Raw genomic sequence first — 15,038 nt, forward strand, 5'->3', positions numbered from 1 at the left:
GATCATTTTTAGCATTCTAGTCTATTTCCTCCCAGTCTTTATGCATTTTTTCAGTTACGATCACATGGCATATATGGTTCTGTGTTCTTTTGTCTTCACTCAGGAATTTTCCACATTAATAACAACTTTTTACAAGCATAATTTTAATGGCGGCTCATCATTTCAGTATCTGAATACACATGAGTATATTTGAGCCTTTCAGTGACTCCTGGGCTTCTAGATTATTTCCAGATTTTTCTATTATAAATAAATTTCAGCATGTTCACCTCTGTTCGCATTCTGGATTTTCCCCTTTAGGATTGATTCCTGGAAGCGGAACTCCTAGAATCCGAGTACTGACTTCCAAGTTCAGGGCTTTTCTTGGCTGTGCTCAGAGGAGATCGCTTGTTAAGCTTCACCTCTATGATTCTGCAGAGTCCCAGGCCTCGCCTGGTTCTCTGTGTCCATGACCTTGACTGGCAATACACTCTCATTCAAGTCAGGTCAGCAGAGGGGCTGAGCCGGGTGGGATGGAACCCACTCAGGGTGGAGAAGCAGGCTCCCCCATGCTTCTTGCCTTCCCAGGGTTGTGAACAGACAACCTGGAACCACCAAGGGGAAACCGCACAGGAGCAAGGTCATGTCCAGTGAGGGGCACTGGCATGCAGCAGTGCTGAGTGGATGCTACTTCCGCTGTGGAAGCCCTTGTCATCCAGTGGAACAGGTGGCTGGGCTCGGACCCTCCTGTCCTGAGAAGGGCTCCATGAAAGACTCAGACACGGCACCACTCACAGAAGGAGGGACCTGGGAAGGCTGACTGGAGAGGGCACCAGTTGAGTTTAGTAGGGAGGAATATAGGTCTTATCTGACTGGTGAGGTTGGGCAGTGGTCCATCATGAGGGATGCTGTATGCCAGGTCGTGGATCCCGCATCCCATCCTGGAGGTAGTGAAGCAGGCAGATGACAGAGTCAGGTCGGTATGAAGAACAATCCCTCTGGCCGTTGCATCAGTGGCCAGGTTGCAGATAGGAATGGGACAGACTATTAGAATGAGGCCAGCATCCAAGCAAGGGACCATGAAGCCAAATCAGCCCAGCAGCCATAGGGATGGAAAAGGAAGATCAAAACAAGAGACTTCGGGTACACAGTCACTAATCAAAGCAGAAAAAGTTATGCCAATTTACAACCTTCCTGTTGTGTATGGAAAGAGTCGTGGACTTGGAGTCAAGGTACCTGGGTTCTAGTCCCAGCTCTGTGTGACCCAGGGCAAGCACCTTGCCTACCTCTGGGCCCCAGTTTTCACTTTCGCACACCAAAGAGGTTGTACTGGGTTGTCTCCTGGGGCCCTTATGCTCTGAAACCCATAATCCTAAGGCTGCAAAGTGGCTGAGGTCCCTGTGGGGAGAGGAGGGAGAAAAACAGGCTGAGCAAAGGGAGCACCCTGGGCTGGGGCCTCAAATTCCAGGCTCTCTGTCTCCCTGTTCCATCAATCTTGCAACGTTAATGTCAATGGGGTGGCCTGGGCCCGGGCCAGAGACCAGCTGCGGAGGGAGAGGAGTTGTCTGGCCAGAGAAACAGAGGAAAGAATGCAGAGGTCCAAAAAAGCTGTGAACAAGTCGTCAGCTCTGGCTGGGTGCCCGGAGGTTTCGCAACTGTCCTCCTAGCTTGAGTATCAAGAGTGGGTCAGCGTGGGGAGGGCGCCTCATTCCTCCTCTGTGCCTCAGAAACTGAAGATGACAAGGGGCACTGAAGATGCTTTGGCTGCAAGTAAGAGTACACGCAGGCTCCAACATCTAAATAAAACAAGACAACGCACCACCTCACACCACAGCAACTCCAGGGTGTGTGGCTCCAGCACCACCATCAGCTCCTGGTGTCTTCAAGAATGCAGACTTTTCCATTTCTCTCTTGTCCTCAGACACTTCCCTTTGTGGTCCCTTGTGACAGCTGTCACTCTCCTCAGGATGAAAGACGGCTGACAATGGCAATCAATGGGAGCTACTGGCTTCCATGTGAATGTCCAGCAGGAGAGAGCAAGAGAGGACTTCTCTCCCAACCACAGGCTGTGAGTCCTTTTCCTTGGTTCAAATAGGACGACTTGAGTCATTCCCAACTGATAACAGTCTCTTGGGGAAGGTCGTGTGCTGATTGACTTAGATTAATTGGGATCCAGTGTTAAACCTGGGGGTAGGAAGGATGAGCAGAACTGGGGTCCAATGAAGAAAGAAGAGGTAAATAGATGATGGATGGGCAACAGACAGCCACATGACCATAACCTCCATCTCCCATCAACTCATTGGATCCCTACCCAGTCCAGGGGCCAACAGGACAGCTGTTCTTTCTAGATGACCACTGAGGCCATTGAGGCATCAAAGTGGAGTGGCTCGCTTGGGTCACATGGTAGGTGAGTGGCAGAGCCTGAATTGAGAAAAATAAATACACAGCAAACAAACTGAGCAGGCCAGCCTTCCCCAGTCAAGCTCCTGGCCCTGGTCCCTCACAGGCAGGAAGCCTCCTGTCTCCTCTGGGCTTCCCCAGCACCTGTCCAGCCAGCGGCCCCCTGTCTCAGAGTCACCTCGCAGTAGTGGATGCCATCTCCCTGTGCAGCCCGAGCACATTCTCATTCATTCAGTCATGAGATGAGGCTGTCCAAGAGCTCAGGATCCAAGGCCAGGGGTGTGGGTTTGAAGCCCGACTTTGAGTTTCTTTGTCCATGACTTTGACCATGAACCTCACCTTTACCTCTTGACATACTGTTGGGTGTTCAGAAGAAATGAGGAGATGGTGCTTTACTGGCTGTGAAGTGCCATGGGAACCACCAGGTCTCCCATCTCCTGGTGGAAAAGGGTCCTTCCACGAGCCTCACTGGCACAGAGAGGAAACATCAGGAAACAGGCAGCCAGCAGGATCGACGACATAGCCAGGCGTGGATCCATCCACCTGCAAATGCATAGCCTGTATCTGTCAGTTGATAGAGGAGGAGACAGGTCCAGAGAGTGGCAATGACTTGCCCAAGGTCACACGAGGGTAGAACCCAGCCCCCTGGCTCGCAGCCCTGTCCTCTCTGCACCAGGCCACAGGGGTCAGCTGAGGTCCACTACCCGGACTGAGGGTGGGTGCAGCTGTAACTCAGTCCGTGACCGCCTGCACGTCTCCAAGTTTCTCGGGGGCCATTCTTCAGGGGTTCACTGAGGCGAGGCCACACTTCCCCTTGAGTGGCTTCCTGTTTTGGCCAAACAATGACTCTTGCTGGGACCTGGTGCCAGCTGGCTGCAGCTCTTGCCAAGGCCCTGATTCTTACATGCAGAGAGGGGAGACCTCAGCCCTGGAGATCACTGCTGGCCTCCCCAGGCCATGACCCCACACTCAGATGTGGCCTGTGGGTCCCACTGAATTCAGTAATCCCTTCAGGTGCCAATCACACACATTCAAGCACCTTCTGTCTGACAGGCTCAGTCTGAGCGCCTAAAACACAGAGATACATGGGGCAAGAGTGTAGTCATTCTGCATTTGTTCTCTGTCCACGAGGAGGAGGAGATTGTGCCAGGTACCAGTGATGCAGCTACGAGCACATCTGCTGACTGATTCATCTGTTCGTCTTCCCCGTGCCTATCAGGAGCTCAGAGTCCGCTGTGCCTGCCCGAGTGAACTAGTGCATCCAGCTCCTTCCGGCAGGAATGTCTCAGGGCACACTGGGGAAGGGGAACCAATGGGTGTGGGTAAAAATAATAAAGATGAAAACTTTTATGATGAGTTTTTAAATAAGTGAGTAAATCAAGATTCAGATATGCAAAGGGGGAGGGTAGAGCTGGGACCCCGACCCAGGCCCTCAGACTCCGAGCATTGTGCGCCCAGATGCCGTAAAATGCACCCGATCTGACATGAAGGTTGGGATGCCGTGAATGCGCCTATACGTAAGTGGAGTGGGGGCGCCTGCTGATGAATAAAATATGGGGGGCGACCAGACCACGGGAGGGAAATATTGAGTGCTCTCTATGTGCTAGACTCCTGGCCCGTTGTTGTTTTCACTCTATAGATGAGGGAAAGGAAGAGGTGAAAAAACTTTCACCCACATCTCACTGGGTGCTGGCAGTCTGCCCCATGCCTGTCCTCTGTCCCACTCCACGTCCTGGAAGAATGACTCTTGTGGATGCATCACCTTTCTTTTAGGTTTAGCCAATGGCAGGCTGTGGCAAGAGTCCAGCAGGAGAGGAGCAAAGGGTCAAAGTATTCGGTCTCCCTGCTCCTCCTGGGGGGCCACCATGCCGGTAGCTGCTATGTTCTGAGGTTACGGCTCCCAGGACCAACCTGGCTCCGGACCCTGCAGGCCTAGGCAGGTCACCGTGTCCGCTGCTGCTGGTCGGGGGCTCCTTGCCTTCTGCTGGTTCTCTTCACCATGCCCATCTTTCCTTTCATCTCTCTTCAGCCCCTCACCGAGAGTGGTCCTGTTGCCTGCTGGGATCCCAGACAGGACTGAGCTGGACCCTTCTCCCACCTTGCTGCCTTGCTCCCCGTGTCCACTGGGATGCCCCCCCAGCACCCCATCCACACCCGCCTGAGACAGGGCAGTGACTTGGCAAAGTCTGCTTTGCCCTGGGTATCCTGAATAGTTTGGGGGCTGGTGCTGCTGTGAAGACAATGAAAGAAAAGTTTCCAAAGACTGGGACCAGGTGCCTCCACATCTTCCATCTCCTGGGAAAGACTGGGTCTCCTGGGCTCAGGGCCTGGGAGAGCACAGTGCTCTGCTTGGAAGGGTGGGAGAGTAGCAATCTAGACCCAGGCTTGTCTGCTTCCACCCCTGAGCTGGGGTTAAAGAAGGTACTGAAGACAGGGGTGAGAAGCAGCAGAGGCTCTTCCTGCTGAGCTGTAGGACCCTTAGGGGTCACGAAAAGCAACCCTTTGGTTCAGCAGCCAAAACAGGCCCAGGAGTCAGGGGCATGACCAAGGTCAGTAGGTAGGTGACCCTCAAGTCTGCTTCAAGCCCAGCGTCAGCCCTGAGTATCACACACAGAACCCCACATGCTCTAGAGACCTTTGTGAACCGTGAGGACAGTGTCCAACATGCCCCCTTCCTCCTTACTCTTCCCCATGTCCCCTCTATCAGGGAAGGACACGAGAATCCCGGAGTCAGCCCTGACAGTCTCTCTCCCACTTCTCTCTGCACCCCAAACCCTTACTTTCTCCAGCTTCTCACCAAGTCCAGCAGTTCCACTTTCTCAACTGCCCTGGACTCTGTCATCTTCTCTCCAGGCCCACCCTGCTTCCCTAGTCTGGGCCTCAAATCTACACACAGTCACGAAATGACCTCCTCACTGGTCTCCCTGACCCTGGTCTTGCTCCTGCCAATCCATCTCCATTTAGTCTTTCAGAAGTACAAACAGAAGCAGGTCTCTTCTGTGCTGAAATGCAGCCCAGACTCGCCAACCTCAGTGAAACATCCAGGCCTCCCTCCAGCTTCACCTCTAAAGCAAACGATGGTGCACATCCACTCACCTTCGCTGGCTTCTTCAGGTGGGGCTCTGAGTCCGTTCAGAATGGCTGCCGTGAAAAGGGTTCCTTCTCATTCCCGCCAGAGCCTCTCTTAGTTTGGGTTCCTCCAAAACCAGGCTATACCACAAGGCCTTGGTGAAAGCAGTTTATAGAGGAGGTGACCCCAGGAAGGAGAGTATGGGGGTAGGGACAGTGAGTCAGGGAAGGAAGAAAAGCCCATGCCCAGGTGTGTTACATTCATCTCCACAGTGGGTGACAGGACCTTCCATTCCAACAGGACCCTGCAAAGCCCACAGACACCTCCCAGAAGCATCCAGCTGCAGGCTGGGAGGCTGGGAGTCCATCTGCTGACTCCCGTTCCCGTCAGGTGAGAGCCTGTAGTCTTCCTGGCTGCACTGCCTGCCCCCACAGTGGTAGTGAGGGACACGCAGCCCACACAGAAGCCCATGGCTCAAGCTTATGGTAAAACTCTGGCCATGGGAAGTGACCTCTGGCTGAAATCAGAAGTGACAATCGCCTCAGAGGCGGCTGCACAGACAAATTTCTCACTCCACCAGGCCATCTGACTTGTTGGCCCTCAGCTGCCCTCCGGGCATCCCACGCTATGGAAGAAGAGGCTGAGGTCAGAGTGCGCCTGAGGACCTCTGGAAGGAGCTTGGTGGTCAGACTTTCTGAGTTCACGTCCCACTTCGGCTGGTGCCTGCTGGGGGACCCCGAACAAGCACATCACCCTTGAGCCACTATGTCACACTCCAGTAAAATAGGGACAATCATTTCTACCATACAAGCTATTTCTGAGAATCAAATGTGCCCTTGGGAATGAATGCATAAAGCAGTCTGATGCCAAATGCAATGTTATGTCTTGTTTCTTCTCTCGCAAAGCTGCTGCCACAGATTCCTCCTCAGTCTGCTCCCTCAGCCGGGAGTACCCGCTCTGCTCCATGCCATGGGTTTAGCCTACGCTACCCAGAAACCCTGGCCTCCTGGGGACAGTGCCCATTTGACCTTGTCCTGGCTTTGGGCCAGCACATTTGCCACCCCCTCCCTCACTCCACTGCCTAGAGCAGAACTGGCTTTTGTGAGAACACAGAAGATTGACTGCATACCATGCGGAGATAGCTTATTTTTTTTTAATCCCATGAGCTCTTTCTGTTTTTTTTTCCTTTCCCAAATCTCTCTTCTGACCCAGTTGCCTCTCTCACATGGCTGAGTTTAGCTTGAACCAGCACCATCCGTTCTGATATTCCATGTTCATCCCTGCCCTTTGGATTCTGGCCACTACCCATCTGTTACCAGTGGAATTTTGTCACCCCCCCCCCAATCTTATGTTGAAGTCCAAGTCCCCAGCCCCTCAGAATATAACCTTATTTGGAAACAGGGCCGTGGCAGATGCTAAGTGGCTAAGATGAGACCATATTGAAGTAGGGCAGGCCCCTCATCCAAAATGACTGGTGTCCTAATAAAAAGGGGAAATTCGGGCAGGGAGACACAGACATGGGGACAAGGCCACGTGAAGACTGCAATTACATGGCACGAGCCAGGGAACCACCAGAAGCCAAGAGACAGAACCTCCCCCTGACCTCCCCCCACTTCCCCCCACCCCCCTTTAGCCCTCCCAGCCACGCCGACACCTTGGTCTAGACCCTCCAGACTCCAGGACTAAGACAAAGTCCTTCTGTTGTTTTGGGTTCCCACCCCCACCCCAGTTTGTAGAACATCGCTCTGGCAGTCCTAGCAAAGTAATACACTACTTACAAGGGCGACTGTTTTTGCTGCAAGCATCATTTTCCTATCTCTCCCTTCTAATTCAGCCTTTGTGTCTCTGTTTATGTGTTTACGTTTCTTCCCTCCCTCCTGGACTGTGAGCCCCTTGGAGACAGGACCCGTGTCATTCTCGCTGTTGCCTCCTCCCGGCCCGGCACGGGGCCTGGCCCCTAGGAGCCATTCAGCAAAGGTTTGCAGAAGACTCCTTAGCAGAGGTAACGTCGATGCCCTTGCAGGGTGGCCCAGGTTTGGACGGGAAGAGCTATCAGGGAAGGCATTCCGGGGAGGAGAGCAGCATGAGCAAAGGCACCTGGGCAGGAAAGGGCAGCGCAGGGGAGAGTGTGCACCCCGGGTGGCTGGGCTGTGGGATGCTGGCAGGGGCGAAGGCAGGGTGGGACAGAGGTGGGGAAACCCGGATGTTGCCAGTGTTTCAGGGAAGGTATTTAGTGGGGCAGGTGATGGGGGCAGCAAGGAGCCATGAAAAGGAGATGGAAGAACAGCAGGGGTGTGGGAAGTTTATTCAGCCACAGAACAGACTGAAGAAGGGAGATCAGGAAGTCTATGGCTGGGGCCACAATCCAGGTGAGAGGTGCTGTCAGTCTGAACCCCCGGGGGCATGAGGATGAAGAGATGAGAGACATTTAGCAGAAAGAAATGCCAGCCTGGTTTCTGATTTGTAGGGATTTCCCCCGTTGAGGTGCCAGCCTCCAAGCTCCTCCTCCTTCTGAAGATGCCACACTGAGAATTTCCATGATGTCTAGAGTGACATATAAATCACTCCACCCCCATCGCCTCTCTGACAGCTGTCAGTCTTGGTGAGAGAGCAAAAAACACCAAGGCACTTCCACCCCATGCTGCTGAGGTTTCTGGTCACAGTTCAAAATGTCAATTCATGGAGGCAGATGATTTTTTCACCTTTTTAAATATCATTTTTATCACTCAGAAATAATATAAGTTAACTGTATTATAAAAACTCTAAAAACAAGTACCATCGGATCTTATGAGTAGAAGGTGAAAATTGCACTGAGTAAAAATGACCCTGGATATTCCCTTCAGCGGAAGGACCTGGGACAGTGACAATTCAAAAGACAAAGGTTACATCGTGTGATTTTCTTTACCTTTTGACTGTGACCTCCTTTTCCCTGGAGCACTGAAGGCCGTGGTCTAGTTTGAAGTGGGTAAGAGGGCAGAGCTTGGAGGTGGCAGGTTGCGGGATTAAATGCTTGCTGGGCGTAGGTTCGTTCTGTGGGTAAGGCAGAGAAGACAGTAGAAATCACCTGAAATCCCCACGCTCTTTTTTTTTAGGGTGAACATCCTCCTTCCAGTGTTTTCTCCCCCTCGTGCACATTAAAAGCTACTCCCAGTGGAGCATGAAGCACCTCCTGAGGCGGTGACCTGGGAAAGACACATCACTTCTGTGGTATTTTTGCCAAAAAGGCAGAACCCAGCGGAGGAAAGAGCAGACAAACGCACCTGGAAAATGCGGTCTGCGAAACTGGCCTAGACGCAGCTGACGTGTCGGTGACATGACGGACAACGAGAGAGTAAAGGATGGTCCCTGACTAAAGAGGACAAAAGGAACAGGGCAGCCAAGCAGAATACATGGTCCCGGACGGGGTCCTGGCTTAGAGGGGACCTGGCTAGGAAGGACATTATTAAAGCATCCTGTGGAATGTGGATCTGGCTTGAGGATTCGACAGTGGGGATGTTGAATTTCCTGGACTGATAACTGTCTTATGGTTGTGTAAGAGAACGTCTTTTTTCCCTTAGGAAATACAGATTTAAATATTTGGGATAACGATGCAACATACCCCCAAATGGTTTGGGAAACGTGGGTATAGAGAGAGATAGAAGGCGATGAAGGAAAATGCTGATGACCGCTAACAGCTATGAGTCTGGGTGAAGGATGTTGGGAGTTCTTCCACCAATTTGACATCATTTCTGAACTAAAAGTTAAGAAAGAAAGAAGCCCGGTTGAATTCAGTCTCTGGGAGAAAATATTTGCAAAGGACATATCTGATTCAGGACCACTCTAAAAAAAGCCTATTAAAATAACAAAAAACCTTCCATTTCCTACCATATGCCTATGGAATGGAGTAAAAATAGCAATAACAATACCAAGAGTTGGTGAGGATGAGGAGCCACTGAAACCCGGGTACTTTGCTGATGGGAACTAAAAATAGAGCAATCGGGTCGGAAGACTGTTTGGCACTGTCTTTGAAAGTCAAACACACACGTGAAACAAGACCCAACACCCCCTTCCCAGGTGCTGACCCAAGGCGAATGAAGACTTATGTTCACACCAAAGCTTACTTACATGTGAGTGTTTTAGTGGTTTTATTTATAATTCCAGCCAGTAACTGGAAACAATTCAAATGTTTCTCCGTAGGCGAATGTTTGACTCGCTGTGGTACATCCACTCAATGAGTGGGCTACTATTCAGTAATAGGAAGGAATTTGTCCACACCATGGTTGAATTTCAAGAGCATCATACTAAGTGAAAGACTCAGAAGTCTGGGGACAGGGTGATTTCATTTACATGCATTCTTCAAAAGGCAAAAAACTATGGCAGAAAAACCGATCCGGGGTTGTTACGGGTGGGGGTAGAGAAAGGAGTTGACTGCAGAGGGGCCCAAGAGAACTTTTCGAGGTGAAAGAAATGTTTTGCATCTTGACTGTGGCGGTGGGTACACAACTGTACATGTTTATCTAAACTCCCGGCGACATGCATGAAGGGTGAATTTTACCAAATGGAAATTACACCTCATGTACACAACCAAACAAAGAAACCGGTTTCTCAAAGCTTCTCCCCTCCCCTACAGCTCTCCGCCAGATGCAGTTCAGCACCCTGTGTCAGAGAAAGGAGGGCTGTCTCGCCTTTGCTCTGAGTCTTCATCTTTGAGTCAGGCTCGGGCTGAGCGGGGTTCTGCACAAGGTAAAGGAAAGTGACAGGTCTGTTGGGAACGGAATCATTGTAAACAGGGATCAGACACCTCTGGGTGGCAGATGTCCAGACTCTGGCCCTTGCTCTCATGACGTAAGCTTTTTTCTGGTTGTGGAGCCTTCTTTGTGGTCTCCTCCTGCTGGTTCCTGGGCTTAGGGGACATACTTCTGGCTGACCATCCGAGCTTGCCCCCTCCATTCCAACTAAGGGTCCTCCTGTAGGCAAAAGGCAGACTGCTGGGACAGGGATCTTTTAGGAAAGCTCTTGCCCAGCTACCTTGCACTGTATCCAGTTGGTTCTCTTCTGGAAACATCCCTCTCTTTTGCTACCAAGCTCTGGAAGCACAGGCAGCTCCCACAGCGGCCCCCAGCCCCATATCAGGCTACCAGTAGGGTGGCCCCCACAATCCTCTTATCTTCAGACCTTTCCATGGAAGCGGTAGGCCCGGGCTCTGTGTCCTGAGAGCCCCAGTCACTTGGCTTGAGCTGTGTAGGGTGATGCACAGCACTTGGACATCTCCCCCCATAGAAAGCCTCAGCACCCGCCCTCCTCTGCCAGGTCAGCGCCTGCTGTGAGACTGGAGGCGGGTGATGGGGTGGGGATGTCACCCTCACTGCCGGAGGCCTGCTGGGTTGTGTCTGGTGCTGCTTTTTGAGGTTCTAGGGGAAAGGAGCAATCCTGAGACAGAAGAAGTCCCATTTAACATCTTATTACACATACCTAACATCATTTTAACAAAATTGAGATCTTTTATGTATTTTATAACCTGCCTTTTTACTACATACTCTGTTTTGAGCATCTTTCCATGTCAATAAATACATCTCTATATTCATATCATTTTGAATGACTGATCATATTCCCTTGTGTAGGTACACTACATTGCTATAACTAACCCTGATATAGTCTGAGTTGTTTCTCATTTTAGATTGTTATTAATAATGCTATAATTGGGCTAATTTATGTGAAGCTGGTGAAGCTTTATCTGTAGAGTCCCTCACTTCCTCAGGACCTATCCAAATGCCCAGGGAGAGTCTAGTAATTTTATAGTCATGATTTCATCTCTTTTTGTAAGAGGGGCCCTTTAAATAGCATAAGCTGCAGGGCCCACAAATGCTGGATGTGCCCTTGGCTGTGATAAACAGCCTCACACCCAGTTTTTCTTTGGCTGCATCTTTATTTCCTTACGATAAACTTCTGGAAACAGAATTGCTACATAAAAGCAGGTGCACATTTTTAAGATTCTTGGACCATGTGGCCGAAGAGTTCTCCAGAAAAGTGATCTAACTTGCCCCTCGACCCTGCCCTAGATGAGAACCCCCAGGACTGGGTGGTTTCCCCGGGTTTGTGTTTCTCTGTTACTGTGGTTCAGCTGTAGCTGCCATTAACGCCTTTTCCCCAACTGGGATCTAGACCTCAGATCCATGGTGGACTTCTTAGGGTCTGGGAACTTGGATGAGAAAAAAATTACATCTCTATTTTCATCATCAGCCGCCAATGACAATGCAATAGCTCTTTGCATCGTGAATGCGGGCCACAAATCCCTGTGACACTGGCCGCCCCGTCACCAACAGAAATCACAGCTGTTTCATGCATGCACATCAGTGCTTCAGAATTGCAATAGTTATGAGACCTGTCGCTCGATCTCCTTATTTAATGTGTTAAGAAAAAAATCTATTACCAAGTCACAATTATTTTTAAATATTTTTATAACTGCAGTCAATATAATTGATTTCCTTTGCAATCATATGTGTTGTTTGTTTTACACACTTGAAAACCTTCTTCCGAGACAGGGCACATGGGCTTCCTCAGACTGACAGGAGCCACTGCATGAGAAAGGTCAGACCTTTAGTGTATGGGACTCTTATCCTACATGATTTTGAAACTTCTGCATAATGTAGAAGGAAAGAAATTAAACTTTCACGACCCCTGCCAGGAGCCAGGCGCTGTGTCAGGTGTTGGGGTACAGAAGGACGGATAGCCCCCTGTCCTGGAGAAGCCCACCACCTCGAAGGGATGTGTAATTTCACAGCTCCTGCCACTCATTGTCCTGTGCTGCCCAGGTTTTCAGATTTTCAAGAATTTTAAGAAAAATCAGAAATCCAGATTTTTGTATGTTCCCATATAAAAAGCAACTCTTCCAGTTTTGAAAGGTTGGCAGCTAATTCAGATTTACATAAACCTCTGTGCGGGCCAAACGAAGCACATGCCTGAAGGCTAAGTCGACCCACAGGCCGCGAGTTTTCAGCCTCTGCTGCAGGAGAACAGAGTTCTAGTTGGGGTGGGACGAATCCACTCCGGGGAATAGAGCAGCAGGGATTCTGAGCCCCCACCCGCACTTCCACTCTGCTCCTGTAAACCAGGGAGAGGGGATTGGAGCCCTGGTCTTAGGAAGAGAGGAAACGAGAGAGGAGCCTTTTGGTGGGCACTGGGGGTGCCTGCAACCCGGGCTGGGCCAGGACAGGCCTGGGTGGGAGCAGATGCTACTCTGGTGACAACAATGAGACTGTTAAAGGATCGTATACCTAGAAAACCCAGCCTCTAGCAGAGAAACAAAAACCAAAAATAAATGCAAAAAACAAGGAAATAAATTTCAAAAAACCCATCTGAATTAAGAAGAATCGATAAGGTTATTGGATACAAGATAAATATACAAAAGCCAATTGCTTTTTTTTTATTTTGACAATAAACAGATAGAAATGGAATAATAGACACTTTCATAAGTTGCTTGTGGAAATGTAAAACATTACTGTCTTCTGGAAAGGTAAGTTTTATTAAAATTATACATAACATATATAATATCTGTCCACTGACCTGGAATCCCACTTGTAATGACTTAGCTGACAGACATAAAATTCCAAAAGACCACGGGCATATGAATGAGAATATTTCTGCAGCATGTTTATAGTTTCAAGAAAATCCAACAAAGTCAAAGTTCATCAATTGGTGAGCCACTAAATAGATTACGGAATACCCACACTATGGAATACTGAATACTCTCAAAAATGAATCAGAGCTATGTCAGTTTATTTGGGGGGGGTTTCCTTGAAGTATTATTGAGTAAAAGAAGAAGGAAGCAGAAAAATGTGTATATTATCCCATTTTTATAAAAGACTGATATATCCATATGTGTATTTGCATATAATTTAAATGTCCATGATTACTTAATTATGGGGAAGACATAGAGAAGGTTAGATACGAGAATGTTAATAAGTTCCCTAGGGTAAAAGAATAGGAGGGGAGCAAGCTGACATGGGTGATCAAGAAATGGAGGAGGGAGCCAAGCCCATCCTACATACCACCCCCTTCAAGGTTCAAAAGCAAGGGCCTTTGGAACTAGACTGTCCCAGCTTGCAGACTGGTTAGCTTCATACCCTTACAATGACTGACTCCCGAGAGCCTTGCATATCTTTCTGTATGATTCTGAAATGGGCAGTCAAGTCACTCAGGGGTGAGAAGGGCTGGGAGGGCCCCAGTGTAGGGGGCTGCTTTCAGTGCGTGAAAGCAAACCTCAGGGTCTAGAGTGTTTCTTTCTCTCTCCCCAAGCATTTAGGGAAATTCATGGGAGTGAGGGGAAAAGGCTAGAGGGAATGTTCATTCATTCACTCGCTCACTCAAGTCCTCCTGCAGTCTTAGCTGCCAGATGCCATCCTCAGAGAGGACTTCTGTGAGTCCACCCACCTCAATTCCGGCTTCCTATTATTTCCTGTCATGGTGCTCAGCATCATTTGCCACTCTGTCTTTATTTGAGCGTGTGTGCCTCTGTGTTGAATGCCTATTTCCCCCAATAAGCTGAGGGACCTTGTGCACACAGCAGCCAGCATGCTTTGTAGCAGGGGCTTAAGGAGTTTCAGTGGAATTCAGTGATTCACTTACTTATTCACTCTTTCATTGACTCGCTCTTTTATTCATTCCTTTATTCATTTATTTCTTTATTGATTCCAGAAACATCTCCTATTGCCAAGTGGGTTCTCCCCTGACGTGAGTCTTCCATTTTCTAGGGGGGCTATTTGGGAGGAGTGGGAGTGGAGACGTGACTGCGGAATTCCAGGAATAGGCATCCACAGCTTGGGAGAGGGAGATGAGGCCAAGTTCTCCAGAAAAGGATGGGAAATCTCAGAAGGTGAGAAGGTCAAAGCAGAAGCACTATAAGACCAAGGAGGACAAAGCTGGGCATAAGCAGACCCCTCTCTGCCCCACCCAGGACGGCCTCTTCGCACTGCCCACCTTGCTCGGGCGTTTGCTCCGTCTGGAAGAGCCTCTTCCCATCTTCACATGCTGAAATCCTACCCTTCCTCGCAGGGCGAGCCCAGATGTCCTCGACGTCCACCTCACTTCTCCAGCTGGAAGGCCACTCCCTGCTGCAAACAAACCCTGAACACAAAATCTGGACCTCCCTCACAGCCTGACCACTTCCTGCCTGTGCTGCGGTGCGGGCCCTCCCTCCACCCACAGGCAGGGGCTCTGTCTGGCTGTTCCCAGGGATCCCACCAGGACCCAGCACACAGGGGACACTCAAGCCATTCTGGCTGCTGTGCGCGTGGGGGCAGTGGTTATGACCCCATTTTACGGATGGGGAACTGGAGGCACAGACAAGTGGCTTGACTTGCTTTTGCCCCCCAAAGCAAAGCCATGGCAGAGCCTAGTAGACTCAGGCCTGCATCTCTGATCCCACAGGCAGGGCTTTTTCCAGGGCAGCTTGGTGGGAGGTGGGAGCTGGGTGGGTGGAGTGGGAGCTGGGTCCTGAGAACCAACAGGCCAGAGAGCTTTGGAGTTGGAGTGGCCGAGTTCAGGGAAAGCACAGCTGGGGAGGAGCCAAGGTATTTATTATGCTTAGTCTCCAGCTCCAAACAGAGCTGATGGA

The 15,038-nt window shown here is 50.1% G+C and overlaps 1 long non-coding RNA gene across 1 annotated transcript; it reads right to left on the reverse strand.

Moving 5' to 3' along the window:
• Window positions 1-834: 834 nt before the first annotated feature.
• Window positions 835-14,732, reverse strand: LOC128628262 (uncharacterized). The gene is made up of 3 exons (XR_008392580.1): window positions 14,402-14,732; window positions 8,352-8,476; window positions 835-2,919 (listed from the first exon to the last, which is right to left on the reverse strand). It is a non-coding gene; the product is annotated as an uncharacterized LOC128628262 (long non-coding RNA).
• Window positions 14,733-15,038: the final 306 nt, after the last annotated feature.

Source organism: Artibeus jamaicensis, unplaced genomic scaffold, assembly GCF_021234435.1.
Source record: "Artibeus jamaicensis isolate MK-2021 breed Jamaican fruit bat unplaced genomic scaffold, CSHL_Jam_final contig_64, whole genome shotgun sequence".
NCBI lineage: Eukaryota > Metazoa > Chordata > Mammalia > Chiroptera > Phyllostomidae > Artibeus > Artibeus jamaicensis.